General features: G+C 35.8%; 1 pseudogene across 1 annotated transcript; it reads left to right on the top strand.

Moving 5' to 3' along the window:
* The first annotated feature begins 658 nt into the window (after positions 1 to 658).
* LOC120069344 (uncharacterized) lies at positions 659 to 5,512 on the top strand (annotated as a pseudogene). Its single transcript, XR_016530447.1, has 5 exons — positions 659 to 2,041; positions 2,273 to 2,383; positions 2,955 to 4,254; positions 4,474 to 4,522; positions 5,281 to 5,512. The product of XR_016530447.1 is annotated as an uncharacterized LOC120069344 (transcript).
* Positions 5,513 to 17,203: the final 11,691 nt, after the last annotated feature.

Below are 17,203 nucleotides of genomic sequence, written 5' to 3' on the forward strand. Positions count from 1 at the left end.
CTTTCTCGACGATTTTATTAAGAGTTGGGAAAGTCTCTATCCCAATGTCACCTTTATTTCTCGACTCTTAAAAAAGAGTTGGAAAATGAGGTTTCTTTCAATGGTTTTAAACATATTGTCCACTAAAAACTTTTTCCTCCCAATTTTTCTTTGACGTCTGACCAAATGGCATAGGAAAAGTCATCTTCTCCCGATGATATTAAAAATAGGTTGGAAAAGATATTCTTTCTCAATGCCTAAAAAGGCTTCACGAGAAAATTCGTCGAAAAAGATAAATTTTCTTGTAGTGCACTATTATGAATCATAATTTCTAATTTTAATTCGGAGGAGAGGAAGCTACAACACTAATATTGTAAACCCGAGACTTTTCTTGGATTATTTGCTCTTGTCACACATTGTAGGATGTTGGATTTAAGCTATTGTTGTTCCATTGTTGAAGAAAATGGCAAAAAGCTTTTAGTTGAAGTTGTCTTTAATAATTTTGGAATTTATAAATAAAGAAAAGAAAAGAAAGGGAATAAAGAAAAATAAAAGAAAAGGAAAGAAAAGGAAAGGAAAGGAAAAGAAAAAAGCAAAAAAAAAAAAGAAAATGAAAGAAATTGGAAACCCATTTGGTGCTTAGGGTTTAAAGTGAGAACCCACTCATTTCAGCCCATTTCTTCATCATTTCTCATTATATTTTCAGAGCATTTCGAGAGAGGGAGTGAAAGAAGAGGAAGAAGAAGTTGCTGCAGGTTGGAGGTTGAAGAAGGGAGGAAAAGCTCATGCAAGTGCAACCATGGAAGAATTTGGGTTCAACCTACCTATCTCTGGATTTTAAGTCGGTTTGAGCTACACAAGAAGAACTAAGAGATGAGATCTGACTTTCTTTAAAGTTAATCTATTTTCTAACAAATTTTATGAAGGAATCTTGAGCTAATTTTGATGTTAAGTTAATGATTTTTGAAAAGGAAAACAGCGCACAGAATTTTCGTGTAAATCAGAAGGATCTCTCATTTTCTCTGGTTTTTCGAACATTCTGGGGTGTACAGGTTGGATTAGAAGCTTAATTTGGTATGGTTGGAAAGCTTATTCAATTTTCTATAATTTTCATGAAGAATTCGTAGTAAAAAATTACTAGAAATAGGTTTAATTTCAGAAGAAAAGTAGAGGGTAGCAGAGAAGCACGAATCTATATTCATTGTGTTTGAGGGATTTCTGGACAAATTCATTGAGAATCTCGTTTTTATTCCTTAAGGTAATTTGTAGAGGGTTCAAAAATTAAGAGTTTGATATATATTACATTAATTTTGGTCAAGTATTGAGGATGTTATGAGTGTTAGAAATTAGAGTATTGAATCTGGAAAATCTAGAAAGAAAATGTGAAATGTGATTTTATTTCTAGAATTTAGAATTCATGAGCATGGAAAGACAAGACGATTCATAGTTCTGATGCTCGGTTTTGGTTGTTTGACAGGCCAAGAGGAAATAGGTCGAGTCTACAGATCAGGGAACTAGCCAAGACTATGAGTGACAAAACAAATTTAAAAAATGATTTCTAAACTGTAATTTATGCTTAAATGGATTACATGCTTGAATATGAACTTATGAATGATACATGATTTCTATGAATAGTTTCAAGCATAAGTTTTAAGCTTAGATTTTCTAATGAGGTTTATATATGAGCACGTGATTATTGACTTCCTGAAACGTAGTTGAAATGATACCATTTACGGTAAAGTATGTATTAGCGAGTACTGTTTAAAGATTTTCAATTTTTCATGAGTAAACCGAGTAAGCTTGAGTTTTACGAAAGATAAAGATAAACAGACATGTTTTAATGTTTCATGTGGTTTTCTGACCCTTTTATTGACTACATGATTGAGATAATGAACCCGAGGCTATATGGTACCTGTGTGCACACAGGTTATATTCCATTGTTGATGTTGAGTGTACTCCGTGACAATGATGCTGTCGGGAGTGCTGAGTAGGCCCCACTACATTGTAGAGCTAGTAAACGTTGGTTGTACTGGGCGAGCCCTACATAACGTTGATTTTTCATGTTAGTTAAAATGTTTTATATACTTGATATGCCTTGCTAGATTTTAATGACGTACTTGCGGAACATTTGAGAAAGCTTTTAGCATTACACGTTTATGTTTAACGCTTTGATTAACAGATTTATATGTTTAAAGGTTTATCACATCTTCTGATTTGCGGATTTACAGTTTTAAATTTAGTCACTCACTGAGCTTCATAGCTCACTCTTTCAAAATGTTTTCCCACTTTTTAGGTAGAGATCGAGCTCCCGATGCCTGATAACTGCCAAAGTCTATTTTCTCCTAAAAGCTTCCAGATCAAGCTTCATACATGGGTGGAGTTGTACATTGTGTCTGTTTATATTGTAAATGTCTTTGTAATAACTGGATAGTTTATGGTTGTGTAAGCACTAGATGTCGTGGTTGTGTAAAGCCCAATTTGGATATGTTTTTGGTTGTGATATCTCTATCAGGTTATTTTCCAAACCGAGTTATGTCAGGACTGCACTTCATGTGTGTCTAAAGGTTTTCAGGGATTCCACTGTGTTGTGTTACATGTAAAGTATTTTATATCTAAGATTAGTATGTTTATCAGGTTCAACTATTCAGCAGGGTCAATAAGTATCGTTAGAGGAGGACGATGTCTGTTGGCTTCACGCCATCTCCCTGACTAAGCTAGCAGGTAGTCTGGGAGAGGGTGTGACAACTTGGTATCAGAGCAGTTAGCTCCATGGGAAATGAGACAGAGCAGTTAGTGCTTAGAAGAATCTAGGAAGTAAATAGTTAGACGTTGAGTTAGTTCAGATAGAACTAGCATAGTATGGTCCAAGTATGGATAAGAGTGAGTTCAGTCAGGACTAGAATGTAGGTAGAAGTTTAATATCATGCATCTGAGTTAAGTATCTATAGCATGTCTAATGTGTTGATATGTTATAGGAGTCATGCCACCACGTACCAGCAAACGATGCAGGCAGAATCAGGATGGGACGCAGGATCCTACCCAAGGTCAATTTGAAAGGGGAACCAGTACCCCGAGAGTTCAGACTGGAGCAGGAAACGAGCAGTTTTTTAGATCTACATAGGAGGTAGGTAGGCCAGAGAGAGCAAGGCCTAATGATCCGGAAAAGATGTATGGAATAGAACTGCTGAAGAAATTAGAAGCCACAGTGTTTGAGGGTTCCACATATCCAGCTGATGCTGAGGTTTGGTTAAATATGCTTGAGAAATGCTTCGATGTGATGAGCTATCCTGAGGAACAAAAAGTCAGATTGGCCACATTCCTACTACAGAAGGTGGCAGAGGGATGGTGGAAATCCATATTGGCCAGGCGCAGTGATGCACGTACGTTAGACTGGCAGACTTTCAGAGGTATATTCGAAGACAAGTATTATCCCAGCACATGTTGTGAGGCAAAGAGAGATGAGTTCCTGGGGCTGAAGCAAGGGTCACTTTCAGTGGCTGAGTACGAGAGAAAGTATACCGAGCTTTCACGGTATGCTGATGTGATTGTGGCATCTGAGAGTGACAGGCGTCAAAGGTTTGAAAGAGGGTTGCGTTTTGAGGTACGTACCCCGTTACAGCTATTGCTAAGTGGACGGATTTTTCTCAGTTAGTAGAGACTGCCCTACGTGTGGAGCAGAGTATAACAGAGGAGAAGTCAGTAGTGGAGCCTAGTCGTGGGGCTTCAACAGCTAGTGGTTTTCGAGGTCGTGAGCAGCGAAGGTTCACACCTGGAGTGAATGTTTCAAGCCGTCAAGACTTTAAGCGTTGATCTAGTGGCCAGTCATCGAGGCAGATGAGTTCAAGTAGTGCCTATCAGAAGCAGGGCAAGAGAGCACCCAGTCAGTCTGCTAGTTCAGCAGCAAGACTGTAGATGGGTCAGGAGTCCGTTGCTAGTGAAACTAGGAGAACCCCATGTGCAAGTTGTGGCAGGAATCATCGGGGTCAGTGTCTTATTGGTGCCAGTGTGTGTTGCCAGTGTGGACAGCCAGGGCATTTCAAGAGAGACTGTCCACAGCTGAGAGCAGCAGTTTAGAGGGACAAGGGCATTGAGTCTCACACAGTTGAGCAACTGAGAGTCTTAACGGCTGCAGGAGAGGGCACCAGCGGTGCAAAGCAGAAGGGAGTTGTGGGGACACCTAGGCAGCAGGGAAAAGTCTACGCTATGAATCTATATTTGCTGTGTTCGAGCGATTTCTGGACAAATCCGTTGGGAATCTCGTTTTTATTCCTTCAAGTAAGTTGTAGAGGGTTCCAAAATGAAGAGTTTGATATATAGTACATTAATTTTGGTCAAGTATTGAGGAAGTTATGAGTATTGGAAATTAAGGTATTGAATCTGAAAAATCTGGAAAAAAAATGTGAAGTGTGATTTTATTTCTAGAATTTAGAATTCATGAGCATGGAAAGACAAGACGATTTATATTTCTGATGCTCAGTTTCTGTTGTTTGACAGGCCAAAAGAAAATAAACCGAGTCTACAGATCAGGGAACTAGCCAAGATTGTGAGTGACAAAACAAATTTCAAAAATGATTTCTAAACTGTAATTTATGCTTAAATGGTTTACATGTTTGAATATGAACTTATGAATGATACATAATTTCTATGAATGGTTTCAAACATAAGTTTTGAGCTTAGATTTTCTAATGAGGTTTATATACGAGTATGTGATTATTGACTTCCTGAAAAGTAGTTGAAACGATACCATTTAAGGTAAAGTATGTATTAGCGAGTACTATTTACATATTTTAAGTTTTTCATGAGCAAGCCGAGTAAGCTTGAGTTTTACGAAAGATAAAGATAAGCATGCATATTTTAATGTTTTCATGTGGTTTTCTGAAACTTTTATTGACTACATGACTGAGATATTGAGCCCGAGGCTATATGGTACAGTGTGCACACAGGTTATATTCTGCTATTGATGTTGAGTGTACTCCGTGACAACGATGCTTTCGAGAGTGTTGGGTGGGCCCCACTACGACAAAGACGATGGGAGTGCTTGGCAGACCCCACTACATTGTAGAGCTAGTAAATGTTGGTTGTACTGGGTGTGCCCTACACAACGTTGTTGTCATGTTAGTTAAATTTTTTTTATACTTGATATGCCTTGCTAGATTTTAATGACGTACTTGTGGAACATTTGAGAAAGTTTTTAGCGTTACATATTTATGTTTAACGCTTTGATTGAACAGATTTGTTTATCACATTATGTCTTTCAATCAATCACATTTATGTCTTTCAAAATATTTTCCCACTTTTCAGGTAGAGATCGAGCTCCCGGTGCCTGATAACTTCCAAAGTCTGTTTTCTCCTAAAAGCTTCAAGATCAAGCTTCATATGTGGGTGGAGTTGTACATTGTGTCTGTTTATATTGTAAATGTCTTTGTAAGAACTGGATAGTTTATGGTTGTGTAAGCACTAGATGTCGTGGTGGTGTAAACCCCTAATTGGATATGTTTTTGGTTGTGATATCTCTATCAGGTTATTTTCCAAACCGAGTTATGTCAGGACTACACTTCATGTGTGTCTAAAGGTTTTCAGTGATTCCGTTGTGTTGTTTTACATGTAAAGTATTTTATATCTAAGATTAGTATGTTTATCAGGTTCAACTATTCAGTAGGGTCAATAGGTATCGTTAGAGGAGGACGATGTCTGTTAGCTCACGCCATCTCCCTGACTAAGCTAGCAGATAGTCTGGGAGAGAGTGTGACAAATATACTACCAAATTAGTTTGAGAGCGACATATATACTTATATATATATATATACACACACAAATAGTAGTCTATCGTTGTCTATCACATATAGATTATGATATTTTGCTATTATTTGTAAATATTTTGGTTCATCTTTTTATATTTGAAAACAATCAACATACATACATACATACATATATCTGGGTTTCTCTATATGAATACTTATTTTAAATGACAAAATTGTTAAAAGAATTTATAAGTAATAGTAAAATATAACACTCAATAGACTGTAATAGATTACTATCTATGTCTATCATGACACAGATAGACACATAGATCTATCATTGTGTATCGCATATAGATAATGAAATTTTGCTATATATATAAATATTTTTGTTCATTTTCCTATATTTAAAAATAATCCTTTTTATAAAGTTTTTTATTATAAAACATGTTAATATTTGAGTTCACGCACTTTTCATAATATGGAACTATCATAAGAAATGTAGAAATGAAATATTATTAATTCCATAATATTTTTTTGCCCAACATAACAAAATAATTACACAAATATAAATAAAACAAGCCCAAAATTATTTTGAAACATGTCAAAGGCTTACAATTATATTTACAATAATGGTTATAAAGATTTTACAATGCTTTCCGCTTTTCAAAGCCTCCTTTGATTGAGTAGAGAAAATCATATTTTAAAAAAATTATTGTTATTCAAATTGTTAACTAAAATAATTTATCGGGATTCTATAATTAATTATTCATTAGAGGGATCAATGATATTTAAAAAATCAGATGTAACTACAAGGGTAAAACGATAATTTGACCAAGCTATATTTACGAGCAATTTTTTAAGAGTCAACGCATTATTTGATTGATTATATCCAATTGACACATAAAATATATTTATAGTGTGAAGAGTGGAGCTGTCAATTTTTAGTAGAGTGATCGACAATTAATAAATGTTGATTAATTTAATTAAAGAGTTTAATTAATTAATCAATTATTATTGAAACTTTAATCTATAGGTCCATAATGTCCCATTATTAGCTCCTAATGAGAATCAAATTAATTTTGGTTTGATTCAAATTAATGAAAGATAATTAATTGTATAAGATACAATTAAATAATGTATGTTGATACATTATAGTTTATGTAGATGCATTATAAAATATAATGTATGCAGATACATTATATAGTTTTATGAGAAAAATAACTATTTGAATATGATTCAAATATTATTTATATGATTATGATTCATATAAAAACTATGTATTAAAATTAATATGAATATGATTCATATTAAATTTATATAGTTTTATGAGAGAAATTAATATTTGAGTATGATTCAAATTTTAATTATATAAATATGATTAATATAAAAATTATAGGTTAAAATTAATGTGAATATGATTCATATTAAAACTATATAGTTTGATGAGAGAAATTGTTATCTGAATGTGATTCAAATATTAATTTATATGAATATCATTTATAAAAAAAAAAAAACCCATAGATTATATTGTATGTGATATAATATAAACTATAAATTATATGTTATATGTGATATAACATATAGTTTAATAAATTTATATATTAAGTTAGTTAATATATATTATTATTATTCAAATTCAAATTATTTGAATTTATAATTTTAAATAAAAAGGGGAGGAACTCCCTCAACCCTACCTCAACCTCTCTGATACGTGAAAACGGAAGAGAGATAGGATGATCTTCATCTTCATCCCGCCCTATCTCTCTCTATATTGAGCGCAAGCCCACAAACTCTACACGATTCTCGTTCCTAAGAAGAACACACGAAAATCTCCATGATTCTCGTCCCTGAGAATAACAACGAAGAGCTCATGGTAGTGTCTGATTCCTTGTTGTTGTGTTCGTGGTGTTAGGTTCATGAGATCGGGAGAAGAAGATGTGTTGTGATGAGGAAGCGAGAAGACAGTACTTCAAGGATATATGATATCCCTTTCCCTTCTTTCTTTTCTTCTCTATATTTCACAATAGTTTATGCATGCTTAGTCGATATGTTTATCGAGGACTATGCATATTGCCTACAACCAAGTGTTTCAGCCAAGACTATGCATATTGAGATTGATGCCCTTTCCATTCGTGATTAGGTTCTGGCCAATCTCCTTCACATTCGACACATTACCTTTCATGAATAGATTACTGATTGTCTGACCAAACCATTACCCCAACGACATTACCAGTCCTGTGACAAACTCGATTTATGATCCTATCCAACGTCTCGTTTGCGGGGATGTTAAGTCATAACTTTTCTGTACTGTTCTGTTTTTCTTGTCATTGAGATAAGGTTACTATTTTTTTTATTATTTCTCTGATATAGTTGGTGAGATTTTCCCACCAAATCTTCTATAAATCTCTAATTTTTTTTTAATAAAGTGTTCTTGTATCTTTGTAAAACACATTGAGAAATACAACATTTACTAAGTTCTTGTCTTGTATTTCTCTCTCTTCTTCTTCCTTCTAGAAAACAAACTGATAGAACAAGTTTAGTCCTAAACATAATAAGTATTCAAGATACATCTTAAAAACCCCTCAGGATGCCAAAGTCTTGCCCAAAATAGTGACTCCAGTGAGAAGGGCAATTGTACGTAGCCGACGACGAATAAACAGTGGAAATGGTGGCTAGATTTAGTGGCTAAAGCTGGAAACGTGATTGAAAACAATTGAGAGAGAGATAGATTGATGAGAGAGAGCCTTACGGAAAACGTACTCCATGGGCAGTAACTATTGTCAATGGTGGTACGAACGAATGCCGTAACAAAGAGCCCAACGATAGATGCTGACCAGCAAGTCGGCGGAAGTCATGCCTAAGGGCTGATAGGGGAGAAAACACTAACTGAAAGAAATAGAGTTTATAGAGAGTTTCCTCTATGTAATTTTTCAGTAACTCCCTCTCTCACTCCCTCATGTTAGAGAAAACCATGTCAGCAGCTCAGTCAGCAGTACACATACACAAAAGGCATCTCCAATTTAACATACACAAAAAGCATCTCCAATTTAGCATACACATGCCATGTCACCTCCCTTCTAGAAGAGAAATTGGTTAGAAGAAATATTTACTCTAAACCAATAAAAAATATATATATGTATTTAAATCATTCCATTTATTTCTTTATTCTTTCTCACCATAGGCTATTTAAAGCTATTGTATTGGTATTATCAATTGTACAACAATATAGAGTAAATACAAAAGGAAAATCAATTTTGGCATCTTTCTCTCTCCCTTCTGTTTTCTAACCTAGTATTAGAGCCAATAATGGCCAACGCCCTCTCCACTGATTCATCTTCCTCATCCACCACCATCTTCAGTAACCCACCATTAAATCAGCTGCTAAACCAAATCACCACAATCAAACTCGACCGGATTAATTACTTACTATGGAAAACTCTTGCACTACCCATTTTGAGAAGCTACAAGTTTGAAGGCCATCTCGCAGGTAAAAACCCTATCCTTCGAAGTTCATCTCTCAACAACTGATGAATCAGGTCTTCTTCAAGGTGGAGACATTGGCAAAAGCGTCGATGAGGCCTCGCCTCGTCGAGCTCCACTTGCTCCAGAACAGTCAACCCTTTGTTCGAACAATGGGTCACGACAGATCTTTTGCTCCTTGGATGGTTGTACAACTCGATGACCCCTGAAGTGGCCTTGAAACTGCTAGGCTTCAACAATGCAAAGGACCTATGGGAAGCTACCCAATATCTTTTCGGCATGCATTCGAGAGCAGAGAAGGACTTACTCTGCCACATTTTCCAAACGACAAAGAAAGGTAACTACAAAATGGAGGATTATTTATGTATCATGAAAAGTAATGCCGACAACTTAGGATAGGTCGGCAGCCCTGTATCTAGACAATCTTTGGTTTCTCAGGTCCTTCTCGGTTTGGAAGAAGTCTACAATCCGATGATTGCTGTCATACAAGGCAAACCAGATATCTCTTGGCTAGATATGCAATCTGAGCTCCTTGTCTTTGAAAAATGTTTGGAATATCAAAACGCTCAGAGGAATCTGGGCAACATTGTACCCACTGTGAACGTAGCTCAAAGTCGAAATTCCAGTGACGCTAGACAGACGAACAACTACCACTAGACAAACTCTCGATCTCCATTTAATCAGCAGCGAGGAGGAGGCAATGGTAACTCCAACTCCATTTGAGGACAAGGTCTGGACGCAGCAACAAACTTACATGTCAAGTCTGTGGTAAATATGGTCATTCAGATCTTGTATGCTTTAATCGATTTAACCAAGAGTTCGTTGGAAACTTTGAGCAGAACAGAGGAGGACAGAGAACAAACTCTGGAAACAATACCGGACCCAATCCCATTGCCTTTGTAGCAGCTTAAAACTCTAACCCCTTAGCACACACTGAAGTCATCTGGCTTAATCAACTAATGTCTAAACTCAGGATGTTTTCCTCTGTAAAACCCATCATCTGGTGTGATAACATAAGTGCCGCTACGATTGCAACCAATCCCGTGTTCATGCCAAAACTAAACACATTGAGATTGATGTTCACTTTGTAAGAGACCATGTTCTTCGAGGAGCCTTGGAAGCTCGGTACATCCCTTCGGCCAGTCAACTTACTGATTGCCTCATAAAATCGCTCACACATTCTCACTTCCAGTCTCTTTGTTCCAAACTCGACATACTTGATTTACCCTCTCATTTGAGGGGACATGTTAGACAAAGCCATGTCAGTAGCCCAGTCAGCAGTTCATATACACAAAAGGCATCTCCAATTCAGCATACACATGTCATATCACCTCCCTTCTAGAAGAGAAATTGGTTAGAAGAAATATTTATTCTAAACCAATAAAAAATGTACACATGTATTTAAATCATTCCATTTATTTCTTTATTCTTTCTCATCACGGCTATTTAAAGCCATTGTATTGGTATTATCAATTGTACAGCAGTATATAGTAAATACAAGAGGGAAAATCAATTCTGGGATCCTTTCTCTCTCCCTTCTATTTTCTAACTCCTCGGGAGTCTTAATTTATTTAGTTAAAATAATTTTAATTAAATAAAACGAATAAATATTAATTAACAAATTAATTAATATAATTAAATATCATATAAAATAAAATATACATTTAAATCATATTCACATGCATATTTCTCTCATAACGTATTGTTTTAATATGAATTTAATTCATATAAATTTTAAGTTGTAGTTTTAATTTGAATCTCATTCATAATATGAATCTTATTCAAATATTTTTCTCGTTATAAAGTTTAATTTTTGAATCTTATTCAAAATTAACTCTACATTATAATGTATCTACATACATTATATTAATTATATCTCATATAATTAATGCATATTCCCTTTGTATAATTAATTTGAACAATTCAAACTCTTCCATTTTTATCCTTTTTTTTACCCATTGGTGGGCTACAAAAGGATCTAATAGACCTATAGATTGGAAGCTTAAATGATTTGAGATTAATTAATTAAACTCTTTAATTGAATTAATCAACAACATTAACTATGAGTCATTCCACCAAAGACCCACTACATTTTTTGCATTATAGAATATTTTTGTGTACATGGATATAACTGTTACAAGTAAGTCAATTCTTCACGAGTTGTTCATAATTAAAATTGGGTCAAGTTATCGTTTTACCCTTGTAATTATATCTTAATGCTTAAGTCTCACTGATCCTTTAATGAACAACCTGTTTATGGTATTCCTCTTAAGCTAATGAAAGGGAGGGGCCCCATTGTTAAAGACCTAGAGTCAGTACTTAAGGCAGAAACTTCTCTATTTTACCATAAACTAAGGAAGGAGTGAATTCTATCTTATGTAGCTATGTTCTCAGCTCCTTACTTGGTTTTGTCCCCAAAATTGTATGCTTAGTGAGTTGACAGCTCGGGTCACTCTCCCCCATACAAATCAAAGGACAAGCGCTCATATTGTAATAATCTAACCTTTACATAACAAGGTCGAACCACTGTGACATGCATACCTAGACTTTTCTATCATGAGATGAGTTATGGTAAAAAAAAAGGTAGAATATATCTATATTTTTATTAATTAAATGGTAAGAATTTTACAAAAGTTTCCTTTTACAAGACACTAGGATCCATAAAACATTAGTGTATTGGAACAAAATGCATATATGATCAAAATAGTGAGTTTGATTGTTGGCCTCTTGAGCGACATCTAGTCATGCGACCTACATTGTGTCCTTACCTACAAAGTCTACAAAAGGAGGATGAGTATATAATATTCTTAGTAAGTAGTTTTCACTTAAGATAGGGCCTAACACACAATCACATGCAACTTGTCAATAAAAACATACGATTGGGATCCAAAAACATGGACTTACCATAACGTGAGTTAGTCGATTATACTTCTAACATGAATTCCACATACCTGATAGGAAGATTTGGACATAAGTAAAACTAACTCATCTGATGTTCAGTAGTGGCATGTAATCAGTAGAGCAAGAGTTACATCCAACATCAACCACTAATTGAAGGAACTCTAAGTGAAGAGAACCTTGAGCGGAAGCAAGATCGTCCCAATTCCCATTTTTCATTGAATATAATTTTTTATACTAAATAAAGAACAAGATATAAATTTACATAAATCATAACATGCTTTAACAAAAGAAAAACTTAGAGTTTCAGAAACCCATACCTTTGAAGACTATCTTCAAGAATCGAACAGAATACAAACATAACCACAATGATTTCGTCAACATTCTCAGGTAGAGAACCCAGGAGTGGTGGGCTTTAGCTAAAGGAACTCTTAACAAAGAGACCCATGAGCGGAAGTGAGATCGTTCCAAATCCCATTGTGGCAGAACATACACATTTACAATCAAACTATAATAGTTATGCAAAACTTCAAATTACAACATGTTTCAAAAAAGGAAAATACTAAGGTTCAAGAGAGCTTACTACATGATCATTTGCCGACACGAACGACGGGCCTCAACAATCTCCTCGAACAAGCATAAAAAATACTCAAACAAGACACCACTTGTGACTTCTCGGTGTGAGAATTTAGGAGTTGTGGGCTCTGTAGGATTTGGTAAAGGGTAGGAGGATTTTTTTAGAACGTATAGATGATCAAGTAAGTGGGAGATAGTTTTAGTGTATCGTATAGACAGTGTACTCGATCGTTTAGAAGATAAGTTACTATCGTATAGAAAATTCTTACATGATCGTGTATGCTCTCAAGCTATATCCTTTTGATCATACGATTCACAAAAAACGTAATGATTGCATGGAGAAAACACGAAAACAATTTTCATTTTAATCACCAGTTACCATAACTGATCACAACTTCCCACAAAGTTGGTTATGGGAGAAAAAATCGTAACCAATCATCCCATAATTGATTTAATTACAAAAATAATCAATATATTCATAACCTATAGTTTTAATATCACATCTCATCCAATATACAAAACATAGTTCTTTTTCTCCCTTATAGCATTTAATAATAATTCCTCAAATTAATGTATCTAATACATTTAGTCAATTATATCTCATATAATTGATGCAATTTAATTATATCATATATAATAAAATTTCCTCTTGTTAGTTTGTACACTTCAAACTAACCCAAAAACTGATTCTCAACATGAATCCATTGAGCTACCAAGGGAACTTTATGGACTTGTAGCTTGAATCTCCAACAGTACGTGAATAACTGACTAAACTCTTTAATCATGATATCCACAATCCATTAACTGCAAGACATTCTACTAAAGATTGACAGCTGATCTTTTCGCATTAGAGATATATTTCTGTGTCCATTGGATATAACTAATCAACAGTATGATGATCCTTCACAAATCGCTCGTAAGTACAGCCAGACTAATTTACCGTTTTGGCCTATAATTAGATCTAACTCTTTAAGTACCGTTGATTCCTCTAATGAAAAATACGTCATAGTTCTACTATGAGTAAATCCTTTCTCGGGCCAAGAGAAGGTGTGGCGCCATATTGTTCAAGTCTCAGAATCAGTCCTTAAGGGAGAAATTTATCTACTTACCCCTGAATCGGGGAAAGAGTGAATTCCGTCTTGTGTAGCTAAGTTCCCAACTTTCCAACCAGACGAATCTCCAAAGTGATAGATTTGAGTCAGCGATCTAGCCACGAAAAGGCAAAAGGCAAAAGGCCCCTCATTTCCTCAATCTCTTGAGGTGTCTTAGGACATTTCTCCTGAGAGAATGTAACTCCATCACGAAAAGGAAAAAGGCCCCTCTTGGAGTTCTAATTCCTCTAATGATTCCTCTAATGAATAATGTCATAGTTCTACTATGACTAGGCTATCTCTTTCAAAGAGAGGATGTGACCACTATGTTCAAGACCCGGAATCAGCCCTTACGGGAGCAATCTATCTACTTACCTCTGCTTCGGGGAAGGAATGAATTCCATCTTGTGTAACTGAGTTTCCAACTCCCCAATCAGACAAATCCCCAAAAAGGTAGGTATGTTGAGTCGACAATCTGGTCACTCTCACCCATACTAATCAAAGGACAACCCCAAAGGAAGGAGTTTCCAAAACACTTAGGATTAAAGTCATGCTACCTATGGTTGTTTCAGGTGGGATATAAGTCTTAAGTATAAAAAACGTTATATAAAATTTTTCTATAGGACACCCCCGTTCGTATGTCTCCACATGAATGGTTAGAATCAGACCATCTGTAGTAGTTCACAACACTTGTAAACCTCTACAAAGTGGGTCCTATTCCTAGTGCCACCAGAATAAGGCATCCCTTCTATATCCTTATACTACATATCTTTTAGGTTATTACTTAAGGCATGATCCACTTTTATATCTGATATACATGCTTAAGTTTACATATAATAACCACGGATCTTTGTTTATTAGATATGAGTAAATGAAAATAAAATAACTCTTATTTTATTCATAACAATGTGTATAATGTTTACAAACTACGAGACTCTGGGAGAATTAGGACACCAATCCCACAATCTCCCACTTGTCCTAATGCCTCGAGAGACTAATGTACAATACATGATTAAGTACAATATACGATAAAATAAGGCATACTCTATACCTCAATATCATCTCCCACTTGCCCTAGACAAGATACCGCATGTCTCGTAGACCCAGACTCTTCAGATGATCCTCAAATACTTTAGTTGTGAGAGCCTTTGTAACTGGATCAACAACGTTGTGTTTCGACGCGATCTTCGTGATTATCACATCACCGTGATGCACAATCTCCCTGATCAAATAATACTTATGTTCTATATGCTTACCTCTATGATGACTTCTAGGTTCCTTCGAATTTGCCATAGCCCTACTATTATAACAATAAAGAGTGTTTGGCAAAGACATATTTGGAACAACTTCCAAATCTGTAAGGAATTTCCTCAACCAAATAGCCTTCTTAACTGCTTCACAAGTGGCAACGTATTCGACTTCCATAGTGGAGTCCACGATGCATCCTTTCTTGATGCTTCGTCAAACTATAGCCCCTCCATTTAGAGTGAACACTGACTTGAATGTCAATTTTTGCGAATCTCTATCAGTTTAAAAGTCAGAGTCTGTGTATCCTATAAGAATCAAATCCTTATCTTCATACACGAGCATGCAGTCCCTCGTTCTCTGAAGATATTTGAGGATCATTTGACCGCTGTCCAGTGATCTAATACTAGATTGGACTGATAACGACTAACAATCCCTACTTTATAGCAAATGTTAGGTCTAGTACATAACATTGCATACATGAAGCTTCCAACAGCTGAAGCATAGGGAATCCGTCTCATCGCTCCAACCTCTTGACGGACATTAATCTTTACACAATACAATTCTATACTTGAAGGGTAATAAACCCCTCTTGGAATCCTGCATACTGTACCTGATCAACATTTGATCAATGTACAATGCTTGAGACAAGGAAAACTCTTGTTCTTACGATCCTGACTAATCTGGATCCCTAGAACATACTGCCCCTCTCCCAAATCTTTCATTTGGAATTGGGTGACTAGCCACCCAGTCAGAAAATCTACATAATCCCAATGAGTAGGATATCATCCACATACGGTACCAGGAAATTTAATGAGCTATTGATGATCTTCTTTTATACACAAGGCTCATCAACATTTTGATCAAAGCTTAGTGATTTGACCGCACTGTCAAATCTAATGTTCTATGATCTAGACGCTTGTTTCAGCCTATAAATGGACCTATTAATTTTGCAAACTCTTTTCTCTTGATCTGGAACAATGAACCCCTTTAGTTGAGCCATGTCTCCTCAAGATTACGATTCAGAAAGACAGTCTTGACATCCATTTTCCATATCTCATAATCATAAAATGTGGCTATGGACAGGAGTATCGAGATAGACTTCAACATGACAACAAGTGAGAAAGTTTCCTCATAATCCACTCCCTCGACCTGGGTATAACCCTTTGCCACGAGTCTAGCCTTAAAGGACTGAACCTTTCAATCTACACCTCGTTTTCGCTTCTAGATCCACTTACACCGTATAGGTTTTACCCCATCAGGCTGATCAACAAGTTCCCAGAAATTATTGAATTACATAAACTTCATCTCCTTGTTCATGGCTTTAGTCCACTCATTTTTGTCAACATCCTTCATTGCTTGTTTAAAAGACAATGGATCCTAGACCCCATCCTCATAAATGATGTTATGGGCTTCAGTCAAACCTATGTAACGATCCAGTGGGTTCATAACCTCCTCACTACGTCAAGGCAGTCTCAACTCTTGAGAAGGTTGACTAGATGTACCGACATCAATAACTCTTGTTGATCTATTGGCCTGTTCAACAACTTTTGTTGAACCCTCAGTAGTCTCACTAGAAATCTCACGTAAAACAAGCTTACTTTGTGGTTTATGATCCCTGATGTGGTCTTCTTCCAAGAAGATAGCGTTTGTCGACACAAATACTTTGTTCTCACTCGGATCATAGAAGTATCCATCCCTCAGTAGCCTACAAAGAGGCAAACTTTTGAACGTAGTTCCAACTTCTTTAGGGGCCAGAAACCCCCCAAATCTTGAAGTGGCGTAATCTACCTTTACGTCCAGAACTCAAAAGGTGTTTCAGAAACACTTTTTAAGGGAACATTGTTCAAAATTAACATGCAGTCTCCACTACAAATCCCCAAAACGAGTCTGGAAGATGAGCATAACTCATTATAGACCGAACCATATCTAGCAGGGTTCTGTTTCTCCTTTCTGATACACCATTTGGCTAAGGTGTACCTGGGGCAGAGATTTGGGACATAATTCCATGTTCTATCATATAATTCTGGAACTCGTGGTCCACATACTCTCCACCATGGTCAGATTGTAGTGTTTTTATCTTCTTACCTAACAAGTTTTCAACTTCAGCCTTATACACCTTAAACTTTTAGACTTACGTTGCATTAAGTATAGATACCCATACCTTGAATAATCATCTATGAAAGAGATGAA

This window comes from Benincasa hispida, chromosome 7 (genome assembly GCF_027475165.1).
Source record: "Benincasa hispida cultivar pf3 chromosome 7, pf3_genome.v1.1, whole genome shotgun sequence".
Classification (NCBI taxonomy): Eukaryota; Viridiplantae; Streptophyta; class Magnoliopsida; order Cucurbitales; family Cucurbitaceae; genus Benincasa; species Benincasa hispida.